At 38.9% G+C, this 22,586-nt stretch overlaps 1 long non-coding RNA gene across 1 annotated transcript; it reads right to left on the bottom strand.

Annotated features, from left to right (window-relative positions):
* Positions 1-1,727: 1,727 nt before the first annotated feature.
* LOC108369763 (uncharacterized) lies at positions 1,728-21,171 on the bottom strand. Its single transcript, XR_001848556.1, has 3 exons — positions 21,161-21,171; positions 15,633-15,639; positions 1,728-1,920 (listed from the first exon to the last, which is right to left on the bottom strand). It is a non-coding gene; the product is annotated as an uncharacterized LOC108369763 (long non-coding RNA).
* Positions 21,172-22,586: the final 1,415 nt, after the last annotated feature.

The following is a 22,586-nucleotide window of genomic DNA, read 5'->3' on the forward strand; positions in this document are numbered from 1 at the left end:
TGTCTTCATGCTGTTAGACAGGATCATAGATAGGCGCAGAAGAGTTATGGCTTTAGCGGATCTAATAGACAGCAGTGTTAAATTGAGTGAAATTGCAAGAAAATATGAACATGTAAGGCAATGTAAGCGGAATTGCATATACATACGGACATGGATATATGCAATAGTAGAACCTTCGCTTAATTGCTTGGGAAACATGATTTCTATTTTCTACTTAATAAATCTATAGTGACTTGGGTAGCGCTGGTATAGAAAGAAAAATGCAATCAAATAAATATTCAAGCACCTCCAAAGCAAGCATCATAGCTCGAAGAGTCTGGTCCTGTGAAAAGCCTTGTGCAATATCAGTGAACAAAGCGAACACTTATTCAGGTCAAGAAGCAATAAACAGGCACCCGAATTCAGCGTCTTCGCAAAATAATTTGTATACTCCTACTAAGACCAAGACACCGCTGATTTACTGAGAGCTTACAGCAAAGCTGTGAGATGCACTAAACCCCCACCGCTCCCCAGTACTTACTGCGTTGAGAGTGTACCAACTCAGTAATTATGGCGCTCGAATGGAACAAACTGAGACCACAGAATGGTTCAGTTGCCAAAAAGGCAACTGCCAACTCGTCGGTGACCTCATTGCCTTCGATTCCACAAAGGCCTGGTATCCAGCACAATGTTACCGTGTTTTTGGCTGCCAAAATTTATAGCGTGCCAAAGCAGTCTTTAACCAGCTGGGATTTCAAAGTCCTGTTTGAAAGGACCCGGATGGCTGCTTGGCTGTTTGAAACGATAACCAGAAAAGCGCTCTTCAATCATTTTTCAAGGTTTTATTTTGCGCAGTTTAAGACTGTGACTACTTACTTCAGCGTGAAACACTGTGGGCCATTTTACCGTGGGTATTGCAAGTTTGGTGCAAGGTTGTCTCCCACTCTTGAACTGTTTGTGTACCAGGGTACATATCTGGAATCAAGTGCAGGGAGCCTATTTGCACAATCTTCGGGATCGGGGATTATCACTTGGAACTTTCTGCCAAAGCACACCTCTTTAGTCACGGAATCAGAGATTCTGCATATTTCCAACCCTGGTATCTTCCCAAAGAATACCTGCAGGAAGTAGCCATAATAACGTGCACCTTATTGAAATGTACCACGATATTTACTTATCTGTAGTCCCGATGCGAATAAATCGAGCTGACTGAGTTGATGTCTTGACAAGTGATACATTCTAGGACTTTGGAGGGGAAGCCTACTTTATATGAATTTTGAACCAATCTGTCACCCTTTATTTATTTAACTCTACTGTCATATCTACTACAAGGTCAGATCGGTAATTATTATATACCATTTTAAAGGCCTATATATCCTCTTCTCAGATCATACTCGATCTTTGAAATCGAATAAAAAATGGTCATTCAAAAACTCATATATCTACATGATCGTATTTTCTGACCTAAATCGACAGCTCGCGACCTCTAAATGACCTTTAAAAAATCTATAAGAATAGGCAATAATATTTCTCATAAAAACGAATAAAATTAGGGGTAGGGTCTTGAAATTTACAAAAAAAAAAAAAATTTGATGTAGGTACATACATATGTAAATGTTTGGCAATTATAGACATTAATGAATATGCTAATACATATTTATCTACATATCGTCCCCTCAATATAACAATAGCGTATAATTTTTTTGGGGTTTTGGGAAAATCGAGTTTAAAGTTTTTGTCAAATCAGATGTCTATTAAATTTTTGAACAAGAAATTATACACCATTTTTTCCAATGACATTTTGACCCACTTTGTGGAAGTAGAATTTGACGAAATTTTGACCAGACATAGAATCAATGATGGAGATTCTAAATATGCAATAAAAAAATAATGGCGTATGAGCACATACGCTATTGTTATATTGAGGGGACGATATACACACTTCTACGGATTTTGTAAGAAATTCCCCGAACTTATTGCGGAGTAACCGAAAAATGTAGATTACTATCGCGAAAAAACAGTTAATGCTTAAAGAAGCCATGTTTCTAAAATTTAACGAATAAATGATGAAATCAATTTAGCTACCGAAATAAAAGCAAGGGTTTTTCAGCACTACACACGCACATACCTACTGGAATTTTTACGACCACATCAACACACTTCCAAGTTGCCACGCAATAAACTAGATTAAATTGTTCTGCGGTGGCTGTTAATTTTGTCGGTAGCATTGGCTATACATATTGTACAATAAAAGTACAACAAAATTTCGTACTAAGTATTATATTTATGAGCTGATTAGATCGCAGACAGATCGCGCAAAGCAAACACGCACCTCAAACAATTTTTTCTCCAACATTTAGCGTGATATATTGGCTAATGCCGGGCGTTTTTCTTGAACAAAATTAAGCAAATAAAAATATGTCGCTTATGATTAAAAAAAAAGTAACTATTGCCGCCTTATTTCAGCGCGAATGCATGGAATTTTTGAGTTTTTTCTTGTGGCCTTCATAGTTTTTTTTTTTTAGACGTAATCACAAAGAGTTATTTTGAGTTGCCTTTGGACGTCTAAATAGCTGCAAACATCTATGCGTATATACATATGTATGTGTATGTGCATGTGTACATTTATTTATGTTTTCGAAAATTAGTCATAAATTTATTTGAATTCTGCTGTTTGCCGACGTTTAACGCACCCAATTAATTTTGGTGCATGTTTTTGGGGCAGCGGCTGGTTAATTCGCTATTTTGCAGCTGAGCACACTAAACTTTCCGTGCTTCCTTCCAGCTTTGTTAAAGCATTTTGTGGTTTTTTTTTTATTTTTGTTTTGTGATCTCTTTGAGTTCGTTCCACGAAAGCGAAGGTGATAAAAATCTTTCATGTACTTTTGCATGTAAATGCGTTAAAATTGCCGGAGATGATGGAATAATGATATTTTTGTAAGAGCGTGGCGATTTGCTTTATTTTTAATATACATATGGATATACCCTCCTTTTGTGTAGATTAGTTTACCTACTACGGCCACTTGCTTGCCATTTAACAGCCGTTTCTTCTGTGGCTGCGTGTAGGGTATATATTTTGCACCACAACTTCAAAGCGGTTTCTCCTCTATTCTTTTGTCTTTAAACTTTCTACTACGCAGTACACCAACAGAAGCTATTTTCGGCTAATTGCGCTACTAAATAATTCAACGAAAAGTTGGCACCTGGTCGAGCGCTGAGTTGCCTGAGTTTCTGGCGCCGGCATATTTTATTACTAAAATTCGCTTCAGCGGGCGTTCCATATTTTATTTTATAATTAATTGAGAAACATAGATTTATTTAAGAAAATTTAGCAATGACACAATTTCGATGTTTTGCGGTGAGCTTCTAAAATCTTAAAGGGGAAATAAAAAAATGTTTCCCATCTAAAATTCCACATAAATATTTGGTCGCCTCAAGTTGTCTTATTGAATGAACATTCCCCTTGATTACATAGAAAGAAATTTATCGTCCATAATCTAAGACTCTGTGTGGCTGTAATTTTTCTCCAAACTAAGCAGCGGTTTAAAGCGCTAATCGCTGCCAAAGGTGATCGTCAGGCTAACAATCAGCCCGAGTGCCTTTCAGCTGAGCGGGTTTACAGCCAGCCACAGTTTAAGCTTTCAAATGCCATGCGATTTTAGGAAATACCGAAAAATATTTCGAAAGTCTTCAATCAAATTGTTGTTGTGTGTAATCGAGTGAAGGTGTGTATGAGCTTGCGTCTTCGCGCCCGCGCCCCTCCACAACCACCGCACATTGTCACATGTCACATTCTTAAAAGAGCTCATAAATCTCCAGGCGTGATACATCAGCAGCCAGCTGAGTAGCGGCGAAGCGACGGCGTGATTTGTGGGGCATTCAACAAATCTACCTAGCCGTCCGTCCATCCATCCAAACAATCGGCTCAAGTCAAGCCACACACGCTCGCAGTCACGATGTGCGGCATGCACATTGCCTGCCTGTACGTTCATACAAAAACAACTCGATTGGTGGCGTCATCAATCGTTTGGCGTTTGATGTGTGTACATAGTATGCGTTCACGCATGCGCACGTTTTTGAGAGTCGTGCGTAATCATAAACCTTGTATCTAACAGATACTTAGCTATGTATAAGAAGCGTTACTGGTATGTGCGAACTGTCTGTCGATCGTGCTGATGATGGACGAGGAGTTGTCACCGAAAAAAAATTTCAAATTCGTATCAAAATTGTCAGCGCACTAGATGCGATTTCATGTGCAACTCAACTAGAATCCAATATTCACCGAAGCAAGTAAGAGGTGAAAATCAATCCACAACCCTCAAACCACTCCAAAATTGAGTCATTCGCACTGCTGGCGTACATTAATGCGCCTCAACACTTTTAATTGTATTGCGAATGGATGATGACTCTATGACTTTCTCGCCTGCATTTGAAGGCGTTTAAAAACTTTACGAGCGAATTAAATGGCGCATTTTACTACATACAGTGTCGGCAGGCTTTAACGCTTGGGGCAAGCAGATGTCGTGCAACAGTGGTGGGGCAGCAGCAGCAAAAGATTTTACGCATTTCCCGCATGTTTTTCGCTACTTTCAGGAAAGCGTAGTATATTTCATAGAAAAGAGTAGCAATCAGTGAGTTTTATGAGTGACATTAAGATATGAGCAACATACATACATATCACAAATGCTCATTCGCACTTCAGTGTGGCGTTTAAAAGTGTTTTGATAGCTTTGCGAAGTGCTGGTAAAATGCACATTTAGGCGACAGAGATTATGAATGGAGTAGTAGGATTGTGTATGCGTACTCGCATAGTTGCAGGAGTGAAGCATTTACGCGACTGTATGTATGTATGTATGTTATGTGTATATAGTATTAGTCTCGCAGGAACACTAAATTCAAATAACTCTGCGTATAGGCTATTTTTCGTTCTGTCTAAAGCGGCTTTAAAATCCACAAGGACATAGTGTGTGTCATTTCTCCTCTCGCGGGCATCTTGCAAGATTTGGCTTAGCATATTTATCAGGTACAATGCCACACTGATGAGACCTAATCGAATCTTCGACGATGGGTAGGCTTTAGTCTTTAACACAATACACTCAATAAGGCTTTATATTCGACGTTTAAGAGGCAGCGCATATGCATACCAGGGTCACCTTTCTTTTAGATTTGGCAGAGTGTCTGTCGGGCGGTGGACATTAAGAGAGTGGAAAAGTGTTCGCTCCATAATAGAAGGACAATCACCCTGGTCTTGAAACTTTCCTTAAACCGTCTATTTGTCTGTTAAAATTTTTGGGCATTCTTCCTTTTCGGTGTTGCTATTTCGGCCTTTCTCTTTCAGAATATAAATTAAGCCCCGATTGAAGTTTGAAGCATGGATCTGGATTGCGAGGTAAGACCAATTCATTTCTACGGAGTAACAGTTTGGTGGAATGTTACTAAAACAAAAGATAAACGCTTAGAAAGCAGGTCTGGAATCGTCAAATTTTTTTGATTACGGCGTACCCTCTATTCCATTCAACTTATACGACTGACGCATTACGTACTTTTCTTTCGTATGGTTTTCGATCCGTTAACGGATGTTACGATTCGAACCTAGGTAAGGTGCAACGACTGTCTTCTCTACTGATATATACTACGAAGTTGGTCTGCGTTCGACACTTTCTTACGACGGATCTGTCTGCAAAAAAGTTGGCGTGTAACTCTGACATCAGACTCAACGCGACTATGAAATGCACGTATCCACATATCGATTGCTTCAAAATTTAGACCAACTTTTCTGGACCGACTGCATCCCACCACCCGCGCTGTTTTCAACATGCTCATGACATGTCTCGCTCCAAGGGAAGAATGATGATTAGAAACGGTCAGGAAGATAATATTAATCCAAAATAGTTGGTCAATGCCGTCGATATACATTAGATGGCTGAGAACCTCCGCACACACATGCATTTTTATTTTTCAAATATTTGTTTCGTGCCAAACCGGATGTACCCTGAAACGGCTACTACAGAAGTTGCATGGGCGAGAACAAGGAGAAACCCATCCAACACCATCTTTGCCATTGCTCTTAGAAGCAATATGGGGAGCAAAAGCTCTTGGCAGCCTTGGATGTCTCTTTCAAGCTTTCTATACATTTTATATGGACGCGTACAGAGTAAATGCTCTCTTCGACCATCGCAGCCTTAAATCAATGGATATTAGAAGCTTATGCTTTTTAAGCATGGCCCTTTAGGTGGGATCTTTTTCATCTGAAGCGGTTCGATATTTCTCGCCATACCAGTTGACCTTTCGAGTGTATCTTGGTGGTCCGAGTCATTTTTGGCTCTTGTATAGTAACTACGACTAAGACACTGAAAGTATATCTTCCGCCTATGACAACATAATTAATTTGGGTTCTCTTTTTAATTTGACATAGAAATCGTCAAGCACAATCGCTCATTAGGCAGCGCTCGTAAGTGCGCTCTAAGCTCTCATGAAATAGATATTTGGACGCCTCGGCCAGCTCTTCTACAGGGGTATGAGCAAAAATGATCGGAGGGTTGAAGAATCCTGCTTTGAGGTTGATGGTCAAAAGTAGGTTGAAAAGATGCAAATTGGAGTTTTAACCATTAATGAAAACCTTCAATCTATTATAAAAAAGGCGAAATTTAAGCTTTCGATTTAAAACAATACGAGAGTTTTACGAAAGAGTACAGTGGTGGGCCTTCTTTAACATTTTTCTGGCCATATTTAGAAAGCTTGTTTCAAAAATACATTTTTACTATTAACTTGTTTAAATGGTTTTCAAAATCTCCACTGATGTATGTATGTATATACATATGAATGGGGCGTTCCATACCAAAACGGACGGGGCTCATACTTAATGTGTTTGATTTGTTTTTAATTTTTAGGGTTGATGCATAAACATAAATAATAAATAAATTTGAAATTTGAGCTGGATTAATACCTTTCTGAAAACTTTACGGCACGAAAACATAAACAAATCGATTTAATAGTTTTCAAACTATCTCGAGAACGGGACGAGGAAAAAATTAAAAAAAAAAATCACACATACACACATAAGAATTCTCTATGAAAAGAAAAAATAAAAAAATTTTTCTTGAAAAATTTTTCACTACAACTTTTTTGATAAAAAAAAAATAGTTTTTGAAAATATGCCATCTCAAAAAAAAAAATTAAAACAAATCAAAATGGTAGCTCTGAGTATTGCGCAATATTTAAGTATAGTATTATGGGGTGCACTCTACAATAATTTGAGTTATGAAATTTTTTTACATCGAAGTTGATTACAAATTTATAGATTTTTAAAATTTTTTTTAGAATTTTTTAGAGTATACAGCCTTGCAGCCTATTGCGTTGATTTGTAATATTTTTTAATGCTGACGGCTTTTTGCACTTTTTTCTTGTGGAAGAAATGCATAAAACAGTTTACAAAGAAAAATAAATAAATAAAAAATTAACGCCGGTTTTGCATTCGCTTAAAATTTGCACTTTAATGCACTAAAATTTAATGGACTACAAAACTGCATCCTAAAAAAAAATTAAAAAATAAATTTTTAAAATTTGTAAGTTTGTAATGTATCTACTCATTTTACCCAACTCGGTGTAAAAAAATTTTCATAACTAAAATTATTGTAGAGTGCACCCCATAATACTATACTTAAATATTGCGCAATACTCAGAGTTGCCATTGTGATTTTTTTCAATTTTTCTTGAGATGGCATATTCTCAAAAAATTTTTTTTTTCAAAAAACTTGTGAAACTATGTGAAAAATTTGTCTAGAAAAAAAAAATTTTAAAATATTTATTTTCATAGGGAATTTTGAAGAGTTTATGTGCGATTTTTTTCAATTTTTTTTATTATTAAAACTATTAAATCGATTTGTTTTTGTGTTTGCGCTGTAAAGTTTTTAAAAATGTATTAATCAAGTTCAAATTTCATATTTATTTATTATTTATGTTTATGCATCAAGCCTAAAAATTTGAAACAAATCAAACACATGAAGTATGAACCCCGTCCGTTTTGGTATGGAACGCCCCCCCGTAAACAAATTATGAATGTTCTGATGAATGAATGCATTACGAGTACAATCAACATCACAACTTCATCCTTCACACCGAGATAACAATCAACACTCTAAACTTACTCACTCACTTGATGGTGATGATAAAGTCGCAATTAGTGCATTACGGACGATTAACAATTAGCAATTGCACTTTGCCAACAACAATCATCAGCAATTAAAATTTCGAGAATTATGTAATAAAGTGACGAAGCTACTTGACAAGTTATTGCAACAACTCAAATGACTTTATTTTTGCAACACTTTGAGATTGCATTCCGGGAATATGTAGGTTCACGTATGTATGTATGTACATACATACACACATACGAAAACTAGGTAAGAGTGCATTACCTGCTGCTGTTTGTCGGTCGGTTCTCGACTGTCAAGTGTCAGAAAACAGCAGCAATTTAAGGGGTGAATGAATGCACAATGGCGGATGAGTAAACGGAAAAAGTCGACCGACCGCACATAGGCGGGTCGGGTCGGTGCATGAATGAATTAAATGGGAGCGCTGAAAGATGAACATTTCCCCGTTGACATTTGTTCTTGTTTTGTTTATAACTTTTTTAATTACTACTACGTACGTACATATTGCTGCTGCTGCTGCCGGTGTTGCTTGCAAATTAAGTGCGACTATTGCAATAACGGAAGCAACTACCTTCGACTGGAGCGGGGGTTGCAGTGCCGAAATGGGGGTTGTGCAAAAACATGAAATGACAAGTGCCGGCGCTTAACGCTTAACCTAAGTGCGTAATAAAAATTTCACTGTGGATATGAACGAACAGTCACTGACCGACTTGCTTTTAAATGAGGGCAACAATTGTACTGCCGAAAGTGGTTCTAAAGCGGCAAATTTCGTAGTAAATACCAATTTGCATGAGAACTTATGTGTGTACGTGCTTGAGCCTCTAGGAAGTAAAATTACTTTAAAAAGGCGGTTGAGTTTTGTACAACAACTAATTGATTATTGTAAGTTTGTGTGTGAATAAAAGGCCTTTGGCTATGTAATTTTTTTTTGTCTCTTGCTAAGTATTGATCAATTCAACTCCAGTAATTTATAAGTACGTACGCATTAAGAGGACTTCGTGGTAAAGTGGGTGGGTCCCCCAACCGTCCTTCGTGCACTAAGTTAGACAACAAACCGTTATACTGACGAATTAAATACCTCGACATTCCGCAGGTCCCACACTACACAACACAGCATCTCAATCTGGGGAACAATTAGAAGATGGTCGACAGAATAACCTCAGCCCAACAAATCTGGAACAGCTTGGGCAAGAGAAGGTCCTATTCAATGATTCGTCTGGTACGTCTTCTACTTAGACTAGTGACCGGAAATTCATATAACCGGCCACGGCTTGGTGGAAAGGCAACATACTTGGACACTATCTCTGCCACTGTCCTGCTGCAGCGGGGTTTAGTAGACAACAATTTTTGTTATAACTTCTTCCACTGTCTGGCGAACATAAGTGCAGCAGGCACCCATGAATTCTCGCGTTTTACAATTTTATTACAAATTGTTTATATTTCTAGATAAGCAGACGGGAAAAAAAAGAGCTCTCAAACCGTAAAAATACGGACCCACTGCGCCTCAACTTTAGGCAGGCAACATTGCAGAATTAACCTGAACGTCGACGCAAACAATGATCCCTAATTTCAACCTATCTTCTTTAAATGGGCATTCGGTTTCCTTGGGAGTCATATCCCGACCGTCAGTTTCCTTAAGGCCAACCAAGTCTTTCAAGGCCAACTACTCAATGTAGGCTCGAAAATTTATTAAAAGGCGTTGAATAAACAGCAGGGCCATTACACTTATTTCAGAAAAAGCTCTCTCTAAAATGCAAAGGCCTTATATAAATGTTGTCTGCTATCTTTTTCCAGGCATTGCTGACTGAAGGAGGTTGGGGGGGTTTTGCGAAGTGTTTGCTAAACAATCTAACTTACGAGACCCACTACCAGTGGCTTAAAGAACTCGTAGCTAATCACAAATTCCAAGACAATTACCAACACATACACCTGCATATAAACATATACATATGTATAGTAAAAACAAATGCATGCAGAAGTTTTTCTGAGTATGTTTTGGCATAATTTTATTTGGTTCACTACCATGGCTGTCATGGCTTCTGGTTCGTTCTTGTTTCACTTTTTAATTGTCAGCTTCATATGCAAAAGTTCGAGTGAAACTTGTGCAACTCTGCATAATTTACAACTCATAAACATAAATGCCAAGGCAATTTACAAAGTTAAGTAAACATAAAATGGAGCAACAGCAATTAAAAATGCCATAGTAGTTGCGAAATGGACGAGGAGGACGCTGATCAGGTTGATGACATTGGCGCTGACAATTTGAATGGGCTGCAACAAGATCAAAAATAATGTTGGCTAAAAAGAGAAAGCAATTTCAATTTGTCGAAGTAGCGCAATCAGTGATGAGGTGACAGCTACTAGTAAAAATATTTCAGAATGGCGGGACATAAGGACGTCAATACTTATGAACTTATTTTAGGCGACAAAAAGGCAGTCGGACATGGAAATAAGTACTTTTTCGAGGTTTTTCGTAGGTAAATTGAGGAATTGAAATTTCCCCGTTCGTTAATATGCGAAAAACACATTTCGCTAATTTTTGGAAATCAGTTTTGAAAATGAAACTTTCAAGGCATTACCAAGGCATATTCAAGAAGGTAGAAGGGATTTCAGCATCCTTTGGGACCGCGCCTATGCTGTTAAAAATATGGAAAAAACATTTAACATCTGCTGTTAGAAGTATAAGAAATTTCAAGTAACGGACTACTAAATATATACCTACGGTGAAGCTGACACCTAAAGTGAAGCTCTTTTCCTAACAAAAACCATATAAATCCAAATTTCCGACATTGTGCAAAAAAGTATAAAAATTAATACTGCAATGTTTCACCAAAATTTCAAACTTTTTAATTAGAATATTTAGAAAAAGAATTTGGCTTGCAGTTTTGTAGCTCATTAGAATTTAGTAGGTATAATAAAGTGCAAGTGGAAAGTGCTGCTCATTTGCTTCTCCGTTAAAAAAATGGCCGAACATAGATACTTACTTTTTAGGAAAAACTGCGAAACACCGTCAACAAAAAAATGCCAAAAAAGTCTCAGCAATATCAAAATTACACGTTATTATACTAAAATTGAACGAATTTTTTTAACAAATTTTGCAAATTCTTTTTACAAATTTGAGATGTTCCTATAAGGATGATGTTTTAGGGCTAATACTTCTAGGATCTTAGGCTTTAAGATCTGTAAGTTTTTGCGGAAAAAAATTGCAAAATTATTTTTTGTCCCTTATTCGGCTCCCATAAATATGGTCACCCTACAACACCCTACACCCTACTGGTGGATTATAAAAGCATTACTATTGAAGTCATACAGTGAGGTCTGAGCGATTGTCTTCGTTGGTATTTCCTTATGCCCTAAAATGATTCATTTTCCAATGTGGCCAGCCCTCGAAAGGTGTCCCAACGAAATCTCATGCCCCTATGTAGTTGAAGGATGTGCCCACAGAGATTTGGACGTATATAGGTTTGAGAGAAGTACAACAATAGTCACATGCCCAATGACATTTCAGGCAGACATTTTCGGAATTGTAATATGTGCTGGCGAATATCTAAGAATGACTAATATCATTCCACTATTAACATCATGTCATTCATTCCGATAGTATTGAGTCATGTAAATAGGTGTCGAGGCTGGTAGACGGTTGCATAAGTGGAAGGAATCGCTAATAAGGTTAACACGTTGTTGGTTCAAAGACATGTGGGCAACGAAATGGCTGACACCCTCCCTAAATGCCGAGCCCAACGGAGCCTATATGGCCATTGGCCTTTCTGTGCTCCATTCAAGGGATCCATGGCATATAGTTTAAGCAGATAGGAGGAATTTCAGGTAGCAGTCCCTTTCCTTACATCAAAGAGTAAACGGCTTCAAAAGATTTATAACTCTCTCTCGTGGAGTGTCTAAACGTCTGCTTAACCTTGAACTATCATTAGATAGCTGATAGGATATTGGAAGATAAGGAGACTTTTGCAGCTTTTTTGGAAACCCACTGAGTATATTGCTCACGTATAGTAGCCTTGGACTTATATGACTTCGGAACGAATATTGTCTCCATCCAGAAACTGAACCATCACATTCTCCGAAGTGGTTAACTTCATCAACCGCCTAAGAGTGGAGTGGCTTCTTAAAGGGAAAGGATTACTCCTTTAAGAAATCATTTGTTCGACAGTCTATTTATCTACTCCTTAACTCGCTTAAATTAACACACTAAACGCTCCTCATCAATTGTGTTACCAACAGTCTTAAGCTCTCTTACGTCTCAGCAAAACCATGGCATTTCTTAAGAAAATTTCCTGACATGTTCTTCGCCTGATTGCTTTGGCTTAAGCGACTACTAGCGGCGCTTGTCATTCACACCACTGTCTGCATAAGTCATCGAGCAAATGCAATTAATTCTAAAAATCTAAGCTGTGCCGTTACTTCCACGTATGTACTTACCAAAGTCAACGTCTAAACAAACTTCCTTGCGAATATTGCGACAATCCTTGGCTCAATATGTCACAACTACAACTCGGAGTTGTTTAATTTGAAGGAGTTTCGTTCGGATGTGACTCGTAGCTAATAAATTAAATTGAATATTTATTTGCCTAAAATGTAATGAATTGAGCGGTGGCAATGCCGGTGGTCCTGTGTTCGCCACCGCCAGCCAGCCAGCCATCACAAATACGACAGCCACGTACTCGTACGCTGCAGCAGCGTCATCCAAGCACTGCGCTGCCGGTGTCATTTGTTCGATATTTGCAAAAGCGTTGCAACGACTTCAACGGCAAAAGTAGGAGGAATGTAAAGTCGACAAACAGAGGGAGAGAGAGAGTGGTAAGATTGCGACGGCGACGACGACGGCGACGATTGCAGGCTCATGTTTGTTAGGTGGTTGAAGCTGCAGCCGCCATATGAGGGCGGAGCGGGCGGAGCTCGTTCATTAAGTGCTGCTCGTAAGTAAGCTCGCAAGCGCAAATAAATTATTGTACTCGCTTGTCATGTACGAAAAATCCATGTGTCAAGTCGCTTTGGGCAAAACTCATCTGCTGCTGGCGAGGAGGCAGGCGACTTGAAGGCGGTCCGACAGCAAATTCTTGCCACAGTTGCACATTCGCACCATTACAGCGACAACAAAAACGTTGTGTGACAACAACACAAACGTTATACGAGTAACATATACTCGTGTACTCGTGTGTAGTAACTCTGTAATCATTTTCAAGTGCAAGCAGCAAATATAGAAATTAAGCCAAATAAACTTGAGGCGGGCCAAAGACGTCGAAATGACAAATGCAGTAGGAAATTCAATTGCACGCCGCGCGGGCGGCCGGGCGGTGGAGAGGCTGCGCTGAAGTGCCATTGTAAGCCTCTGAGGACACTCACAAGGAAGTTAGCTAGTTAGCAAGTGATATCGCCACAAATTGGTGGCATCCGTGCTTGGTGGCTCGTGTTTGTGTGTGTGTCACAACGAGGTCTTAAGCTTGTCTGTTTCAGTGGCACGCTGCTGCGATGCTTTGCAATTGCAAATGGCAGCAGCCATAATGACAACAAGCCCCCAAAATGTTGCCACTTTTATATTAGGTATTTGCACTTCTCTTTTCCTATTCCTTTTTTCGCAGTTGTTGCAGCTGGCAGCTGTGGTTGCTGCAGCAGCAGCAGCAATGCGCTGGTTTTCGTAATTTATGGGTCTCGATGGAGTTGCAATCCTTGCAATTAGATTTTCATTCATTCTACATTGTGTCTTTGGTGATTATTTTGTTATTGTTTTACATGTTCTTATAGAAATTCGTTATATCATGTGTATGTTTGTATGCGTGCGTAAGTCGGCTTTTGTGTGAGTACCTAATTCTCATTAAGTTATTGTTGTGGGCCATAATGACAGCTTAGCGGCTTGTGGTATTGGCAGCGATAGCTGCAGAATCTGGCAGTTGGAATTTGTTGAGCTTGCGGAAGCTGACAGCAGGCCGAGTGTTTTTTGTGAAGGACACGACAGGCTACGACAAATTGTCGCCTGTCACTTGGCTGGAAATGTGAATTTTTTTAAATAATTTAAGTGTAAAATGGAATAACGTAGACTGATTTACATATATGTACCAGAAATACAATTTGAGTACTATATTTTATGCCATTTGCAATGTTCCCAATATTTTCGAACAAATATAACAGCCTGTTGGTCCTTTGGGATTTGCTCAAGCGGCAATCACATTGAAATAATCAAAGAGTGTAAAGAGATAGGGCGTATACATTTTGTATATATGTATGTAAGCATCAAGGGCTCGAAATCAAGAAAGCTGGAAAAATGCGCCCCATCTCTGACAGGATCAGGATCATTTTACACAAGGAGCATAATAACATGCTCTAAAAGTGCTTTCTGTTTGCTTACATCCACACGGACCACGGAAAACCCAAGCCAGCTCATTGATGATATTTTGACCCTTAGAACATAACCATCCTGTACTGCTGGAGTCAATCGCTACTTTTGAACCGCTACTGCACCGACTTCTAGGTAAGTAGCTACTCTATTAACCCGTGGTAGTGCACATGGTAATGCAGAGTCGAACCAGTCGTACGCAGGATAGCGAAAAACTACGATAGAGGGCGCCCATAAATTACGCAAGTGACTAGTTTAGTAACTCCCGGTAGTGCAGAGAAAGCCGATGGTGACTACCGCCTAGGACATTACCTTCTAAAGGTAATCGATGAAATACACTGCAAGTAGTCAGTCGGTAATTCACGGAGTTTATCAGGTAGCTACCGATTCAGCATTCCTATAGTCGCTCCCCCGTACTGCAGGGAAGTAAGTCAGCCGCTGAACTAGTCGGACCAAAAACCGTCCTTAAACGCCTTTATTAATCTTTCGTCCCATGAAGATCATCGTAATAGACCTACCATCACCTCTCGCAGACGAAGAGCTCGAGTTGCCTCATGTGATCCTTAGGGTTAATGGAAGAAAATCGCTCCATTCTAACAATAAAGTCCCGAAAGCGACTAAACGATATTATGGAAAGCTTCCCGAGGGAGATGTACTACGCAAACATACAAATAAATATAAGCCTGAAATGCATCCTTTAACAATGCAATGGTAAGCTCTGAGTGTATTTCTGCAAAAAAAGCTTTCTTTTAGAAACCATTTCTCATCCGTCATCATGAAAATACATGCGAAGATAGACTAGGTGATTTAAGTCAACCAAAAAGACCATGGCGAAACTTTTCGAAATGCGGGAGTAATGAAATTAACAGAAACATATTAGGCCGTATTCTTGTTTTCGCACGAATCGAAAATCGTGAAATTTTCCTCTCATTTTCTATACAAAAATTTCAAATTTTCGATTCGTACGAAATTCAGAATATGCCGCATTATGAAGAGCCTGCTGGATCGATCCCACACATGCTGCAGTATGTGGTGATGAACGAGCTTTCTTTCACATATAAAATATTCCTAAGGATGGCTGTCTTATCCGATATGTCCCAGTCTCTAGTCTTTAGTGTGAGACTTTAAACCATGTAAACCTCCTCTTCCGCTACTACCGTACTTCGTTGGAAGTAGGTTTGAGGTTTATGCTCCTAGTGCCTCAAATCATGATACATCTCTGTCTGACTGTTTCTCAGGCTGCCTTTGATATCGTCATAATTTACACTATGACCTTAAGACATACACTGCCCTCCGCCAGCGCTCCTATTACACTTGATTTTCACTCTGTAATGCTGCTTTCCTGAACTCGACGACGGTCTATTTGAGTAAGAGCATGCGGAGCGGAGTATATCTATGGGTATCACACTGGCGATAACGAAAACTGCTTCGGTCGACACCCTTCTGAAGGCGCCGCAAACTCAGAGCGCACATAAACGGTGTGTTCAGTTGACTTCGCAGAAGTATTTTGCACACCAATGCAGTGTTTGACGAAATAGGCGCCGCAAACAGTATTTGGCTTTTACCCACACTCGCTAAGAGAAGACGGCCATGCTGCAGCGTTTCAGTCCCTGCATATTATACTGATTTCTCTATCACTTAGCTCAAGTGGGCGCGGAATGTAATACTCTTGTCTAGTACCACTCCTAAGTGTTTAAGTGTAGGTTTTGTCGAAATGATGTGATCGCCGCAATAAATTAAAATTGTGCATATCTATGTACGTCAACATACAAATTCAAAATGCTCCCCAGTTCCAGACCTGAGTGCAACTTCATATATGTATGTATGTATTCCTCTATTAATCCAACTAGAAATACATAGATTTTGCGCGACATTTGATAGCGCCATCCAGGAGGCTACCACCTTGACACCCCTCAAAGTGTTGAAGCTGATTCTTAGAGCTCATCTGCCATATTAAATACCAAATTAGCTTCTTCTGTAGTTTTACTTCGCTTTAACACGAACTTTTGTGTTTGCTCTGCTTAACTTAACACCGTTCGCACCCAAATTCTCGTAAATATTTTCCAGCCATTTGTCTAACAAGCTATTTAAATGTGGCCTAATAATATGTCCATATGTCCACTCAGACGACGACGACGACGACGACTTGGTACATTTATGCGCTAACGCATGTTGTACTAGAAAATTGCAACTTTACATAGATATGTACACAAAAAAAAAAAAAAAAAAAAAGGCAACAAAACCACTCTGCTTTGTTTTTGCTCTGCAGTCACAGTGAGAAGACTCGCTGATGCTCTTGACGCAAAAGCGTTAAAAATGTAGAGCATCACCAGCTTCTTAGAGCGAAAACAGGTCCGGTTCCGAATGGACTGGTGACCGTGTCCTCTTTGGGTAGCCACCCGTAGGTGTATGTATGTACATATGTATGTAGGTGTGGCTATGGATGTGTTGGATATTTGCACTTGGTGGTGCTTCTTGCTGCTCGCATGAAACAAATTTCATGTCCGCACGTGTTAGATAAATGTCGAAAGCATGTTCACCCCGATTTTAATGGCCATGTTCCGCAGTTTGTGATAATTTAACATATGTTCGTTCGTTCGCCTAGAAATAGGAATAGGCGTCTCGTGCAACAAACATTATACTAACGCGCTGGACATCGGACATCGGACATATCTATGCTTTATAAGTACCTAGCATTGTACGTACGTATGTAGGTATGTGTGTATGTATGTAGGTGCAGTTTAACTATGGCTACTCAATGTAATGGACACGCTAACAAGTGCAACCAAAGCTTCAAGAAGATACCAGTTGTGGAATGCGCAGGATGCAGTTGCCGCCTCAAAGCACCATACATTTGTTTGTTGCCATAAGTGTGTAGGTGTGTGTGTACATATATAAGCGCTATGCAGTCCAACTTCTTTTGCATCTCTTCGGCTATGTAAATTGTGCACAACTCATCGCGCCACTCAAGGTAAGTGTTTCCACTTGTTTGACCAGAAAACTTTTCCAAAAAACTACGAATTTCCAAAATTGCACGACAACGCGCTTACAACTTGGCCGACTTGCCCTTTTCCTTAAAGGACATTGCCTTATGTTTTGGAGCGGAAACTTGAAATTTTCTTCGTTGCTTTTCTGCCGTCGTTTGTTGTTGTTTTTCTTTCTTAAACATAAGCGTTTTGCCCCCGCTATTCCCTCGAGTGCTAGCGTGTGCGAAGATTTACACACCAAATCGAGTTCTTACAATTTAAATACTCAGCATATGAGCAAAGTATGTGTGTACATTTGTGTCGGCATGTGAATGTGTTCGCGTATAATGCTCACACATTGTTTGGCCAGCTTGTAAGCCAAGGATGTTAAAACATGTTCACCCTAACACTAAGTTGGCATTAATGTTGTTTTTACTTACCTTTTTGTTTGAGGAGCGGACAAAAGCGTGAAGAAGCAGCTGGGTAAGGACCTAGACTTAGGACATATCTGTTTAATATGTACATACATACGTGGATACACTCCCATGCACTTGAATAGGGACAATGTTTTTTATCGCTGTTTTTTTCTGAGCAATTTTTCTTTTATTTAATTTAGATTATTTCTGAATTAAAATACATTTTATTCTCTATTAAAGGACATATAAACATATAAATTTTCATCAAAGTTTTTTAGATTTTTTTTTTGAGTATGCAGTTTTGTAGCCCATTCAATTTTAGTATACAAAGCTATAAATTGCAGTTGATTTTTGGAATTTTTTTAATAAAAAAAAAGAGAGCAGGCGTTATATGGAAAAATTGCGGAAGAGCGTCAGTAAATCAAAAACCAACGGTATTTCGTATCGAATTCAAATTTGCACTTAATTGTTTTAAAATTGGCTACAAAATGCATACAAAAGAAAATTCTAAATATTCGAAAAAAATTGCATGAAAAATTTGATTTTTTTTTTTTTAGTTTTCTAAAATGTTTGAAACTTGCATTTATATATATGGTTTTTGTTATAGACTGCATTTTAATAAAAAAAAGCATTGTTCCTATTCAAATGCAGAGAAGTGTATATACCAAGTGTAAGCAAATTATGCTAAAGAACAGGGGAAAAATAGTCGTTTTCTTCCAAATTGGTGCTGATTTTAGTTAAATTTATATATTTCTGGTAAGTTTTCTGTGTATGTGTAAATTTGACCTACAAGCTAGAAAAATATCAAACTTAAGAGCGGCCTTCCCAATGACTCTAGTCCTATGGCCATCGCGACCGGTTGCTAATTCGTGACGGAGTTTGGTATAACACAAAGAAAGAAAAGTTCGCACAGACATCTCACTTTTCATCTGACGATGCTATTGTCGCAACTTGAGCCACAAACTAGGCGCGATTCAGTAGCTTCACGGCCCACTCCTTTCCATTAAGGACTAGAAGAGGTTTAAACAATTTTTCTCATCACACTACACTTACACTCACTGAAAAATGCGATGACACCAGAGGCTGTAAGCACACCCCTCCTAATTTAAACGAAAACCAGAAGCGGCGATTGGTTGGTTGGGAGTAAATTGGAAAACTCAACGGAAATAGTGCAACGGAAATGGGTGGGACGGAAACAAGTGCTTCTTGAATGTATGCTATTAAAAGGCTAAAGAATAACACTTAGAAAAAGACCAATACAAGAATGAAAAGAAAGGTGAGTACGTACATAAATAAAGAAAAGGATAAAGGCAAAGGTAACAATAAAAACAAAGATGGGTAAAGATAAAGGCAAAAACGAAGACCAAGGTAAATTTAAACTCTTCACTTATAGGGGATTTCTGAGACTTTCGGGATTCTCGGGACTTATCGACATTATAATCGACATTTTTATCAGTTTTGTTATCGATTTTGCTATCGATTATTTTTATCGGTTTTGTTCTAATCGATTTTGTTATTGATATTTTTATCGGCACTTTTATCGATTTTTTAATCACTTTTGCTACCAATATTATAGATTTTGCTATCGAAATTTTTATCGAATTTGCTTTGATTTTGATCGATTATTTGTCGCTTTTATCGTCGATAATTTATCGTTTTTGTTATCGATTGTTTACCGGTTTTGTTATAGAATATTTATTGATTTTGTTATCGATATTATTATCGATATTTTTATATTTTCTAATCGATTTTTGTTATAGATTTTTTACCGATTTTGTTATCGATATCTCTATCGATATTTTTTTATCGGGTTTCTAATCGATTTTGCTTCCGTTATTATTATAGGTTTTGCTATCGAAATCTTATACGAATTTGTCATCGATATTTTTATCGGTTTTGTTATCGATATTTTGTGGGATGTTAGTATCGATGGAGTGTAAAAATAAAAACGAAGATAAACGAAAACAGAATAACATAAGCGTAATTAGAGCGAACAGGGTACAGATCTAGATATAAAAGATAAGCAAAATCAGACGTATGTATATACATATGCACATATGTATGTATATTGGTTATGAAAAAAATAGATATGTAACATAAGTTTCACTTCTCCAGTGTGGGCCAGGCGCACTTACTTTTTTTTTTGTATGGACGACCTTAACGCTCTTGAACGCCGGTATGATTCCTGGCCAACATGGGTTCTAGCTTGGGCTATCGTCTTTAGCAACAGGTTCAAGAGATATACTATTTCAGGAACCCAAATTGGTACCAAGCACTTTGAAGTGGACATTCTCAAAACGATTTGTTGAATATTTTTGAAAAGTAGTATTAGTTTAGTTGGAGGGACACCAAATTTAGGCATTATGGAACTCACTCCCATTCCGAGTCGCACCCCTTAAAATGTGCAAGTTCTTTACTAGATCGATGAGAGCACTACGGGGCATTGGTGATCAAAAGTCAGACCAAAGTTACGCCAAAATGCATCAACGAAAAAAAACTTGAGACCTACCCTTTCATACACTGTCTATGTAGTTAGGTAGGACCATCGATTATTTTCCTCTATGACGATCCGGACTTTAGTTGTCTTCAAGAGCTCATTTTCTATCATCGTTCATAAAAGTGTCTCAGTCTTCTTCTTACTGTTGTAATGGTAGCCTAAAAGCGGTATACATGTCGACGCAAGTTTATCCTGAAATACAGAATATTTTGAATAAAATCTTATATTTATCCTAACTTAAATTTAATGCTGATTTGCTGTATCATTTGACCCCATATGAATTCAAACAATTTCCATTCATTTACGAAGGCCATCAAATCATTTCCAAGCCATTAGTGCAACAGCAATTACCTGCTAAATGTAAGGCAACAAATGCAGGAATTGCAACTCAAAGCATCTCAAACCGGAGCTCAACTCTCACCAAACAATACATATTTATATATATCTTTCCTGGTTTTGTCATTTCAAAATAGACCGTTAAATGGTTAAGCCTTTATCCTTGCTCCGTTAATTATGCAGAGGACCTATTTGACCCCTTCAGACGACATTTGACCGGTAAACAAAACAGAAAAGCCAATTGAAAATATTAGGAAAATGCATCGCAAATTCTAATGCTGGGACGACAACAACAACAAACAGACAACAGCAATGGGAGCTCCATCGGCCGTGAAGTTTGTAGCACAGATGCCGTGTTGGGCGAGTGCACTCGATGCAAGTAAGTAATTTTTACAATTCGACAATTGGAACCAATTGCCGGCAATGACTGCAGCAACTGCCACCGTATATGCAATTGCAACAGCAACGCCTGCCAGCCAAGCTGCCTGCCTGCCTGCCTGCCTGCTTGCTGCCACTGCATTATGCAAAAGTCATAAAATAAATTCGAAAATTGGGCGAAAAATTTGTTTCACTCTCCATCCATCCACTGCAACAACAAACAACACTTTGTCACAGCTGTACCGCTGAGGTGTAGGACGTGTGTGAGTGCTGCAAATAAATGCCTTCGATTTCGATGTGCAGCAATGCCAGCTGCAATGGTAAATTGGCTGTTGCATGGTCGCCAAGTGGAGACTTGTGTAATTTGCACCACAGTCAGGCACTTCAAATGCTCTCAAAAACAAAAAATATGCAAGCAAAAGATGGCCGTGGGGGCGGGGGGGGGAGAAAGTGCAGTTATGTGTGTGTTGGCATTGGCGTTAGTGCATCCGTAAAGCCTTTTTGTACATTTTATCCGCAAAGTGGAAAATGTCAACATTAATTTGGTGTTTTGTTTTGTGTGCGAATTGTGCGCAGCCACAGAGCTACAGTGCCACACAGCACCACAACGGCCGCAGCCATGGCCACAATTTTAAATTAACCCCCAAAACATGTTTAGGGGTTTTCCGCACAATTGCATTCGTGCCAGAGGGCCGTCGTGCAGCGATGGTGGGTGGGGGGTGGGGGGAGGGATGCAATGCACCTGCCACAAACTGCAGCAGTCGTAGCATAGCAGTGAGTGCCAAAGCATTCACCCTTCCCTCCTCCCGCCTTGCCGTTTGGTAATTAAACAATTCGTGCCGCACTGGCCAGCATTAATGCTTTTTTTAGCCGTTCGGCACAATTGACTGCCGGCTGCATTGCTCTGCACCGCTCTCCAACGCTCAGCAGGTGGGTGGGGATTTTGGATTTGTTTGCTAATTGAATTTCGTAGCGCACACACAAACATACACAAATGCGTGCACTGTCAAAGCTGCCTGTAGCTATGCATGTATGTATGTATGTGTGTAGCTATGTGTGGCAGCTGTGTGCATTGCTGCAAGGTGCATTGAATGAGTGTGCCACATTTAGTGCAATGCTTTGCGCCTTTTTCCACATTTTCCACAGTTGTGCTGCACTTATCGAATATTTATTGACAATTGCTTGTGCAACACTTGTTTATGCATGCGCTGGTGCCATGTGGCATACGTAAATAATACACACAAACATAGCCACATGCATATTTTTGGTAAGTGAAAGAGACAAGTATGTATGCATGTTGTATGTGTGTAGGTGGAGCTGCAGGCGTTGGCGGTGCCAAATGCAACACAATAAAATATTGACCAATCTGGGTGGAGTGGCATGAAACAAGTGAATGGTATTAAAATTTAAGTGACCTTTCTTGAAAAATTATCAGAAGAAATGTTTAGTTTGTTGCGCTCATTGACCACTTTCACACCTAAGAGTATATTTCACTTTAAGTTTTTGACGTAGAAT

This window comes from Rhagoletis zephyria, unplaced genomic scaffold, assembly GCF_001687245.7.
Source record: "Rhagoletis zephyria isolate East Lansing unplaced genomic scaffold, Rhagoletis_zephyria_1.1 Rzeph_scaffold_03832, whole genome shotgun sequence".
Lineage (NCBI taxonomy): Eukaryota > Metazoa > Arthropoda > Insecta > Diptera > Tephritidae > Rhagoletis > Rhagoletis zephyria.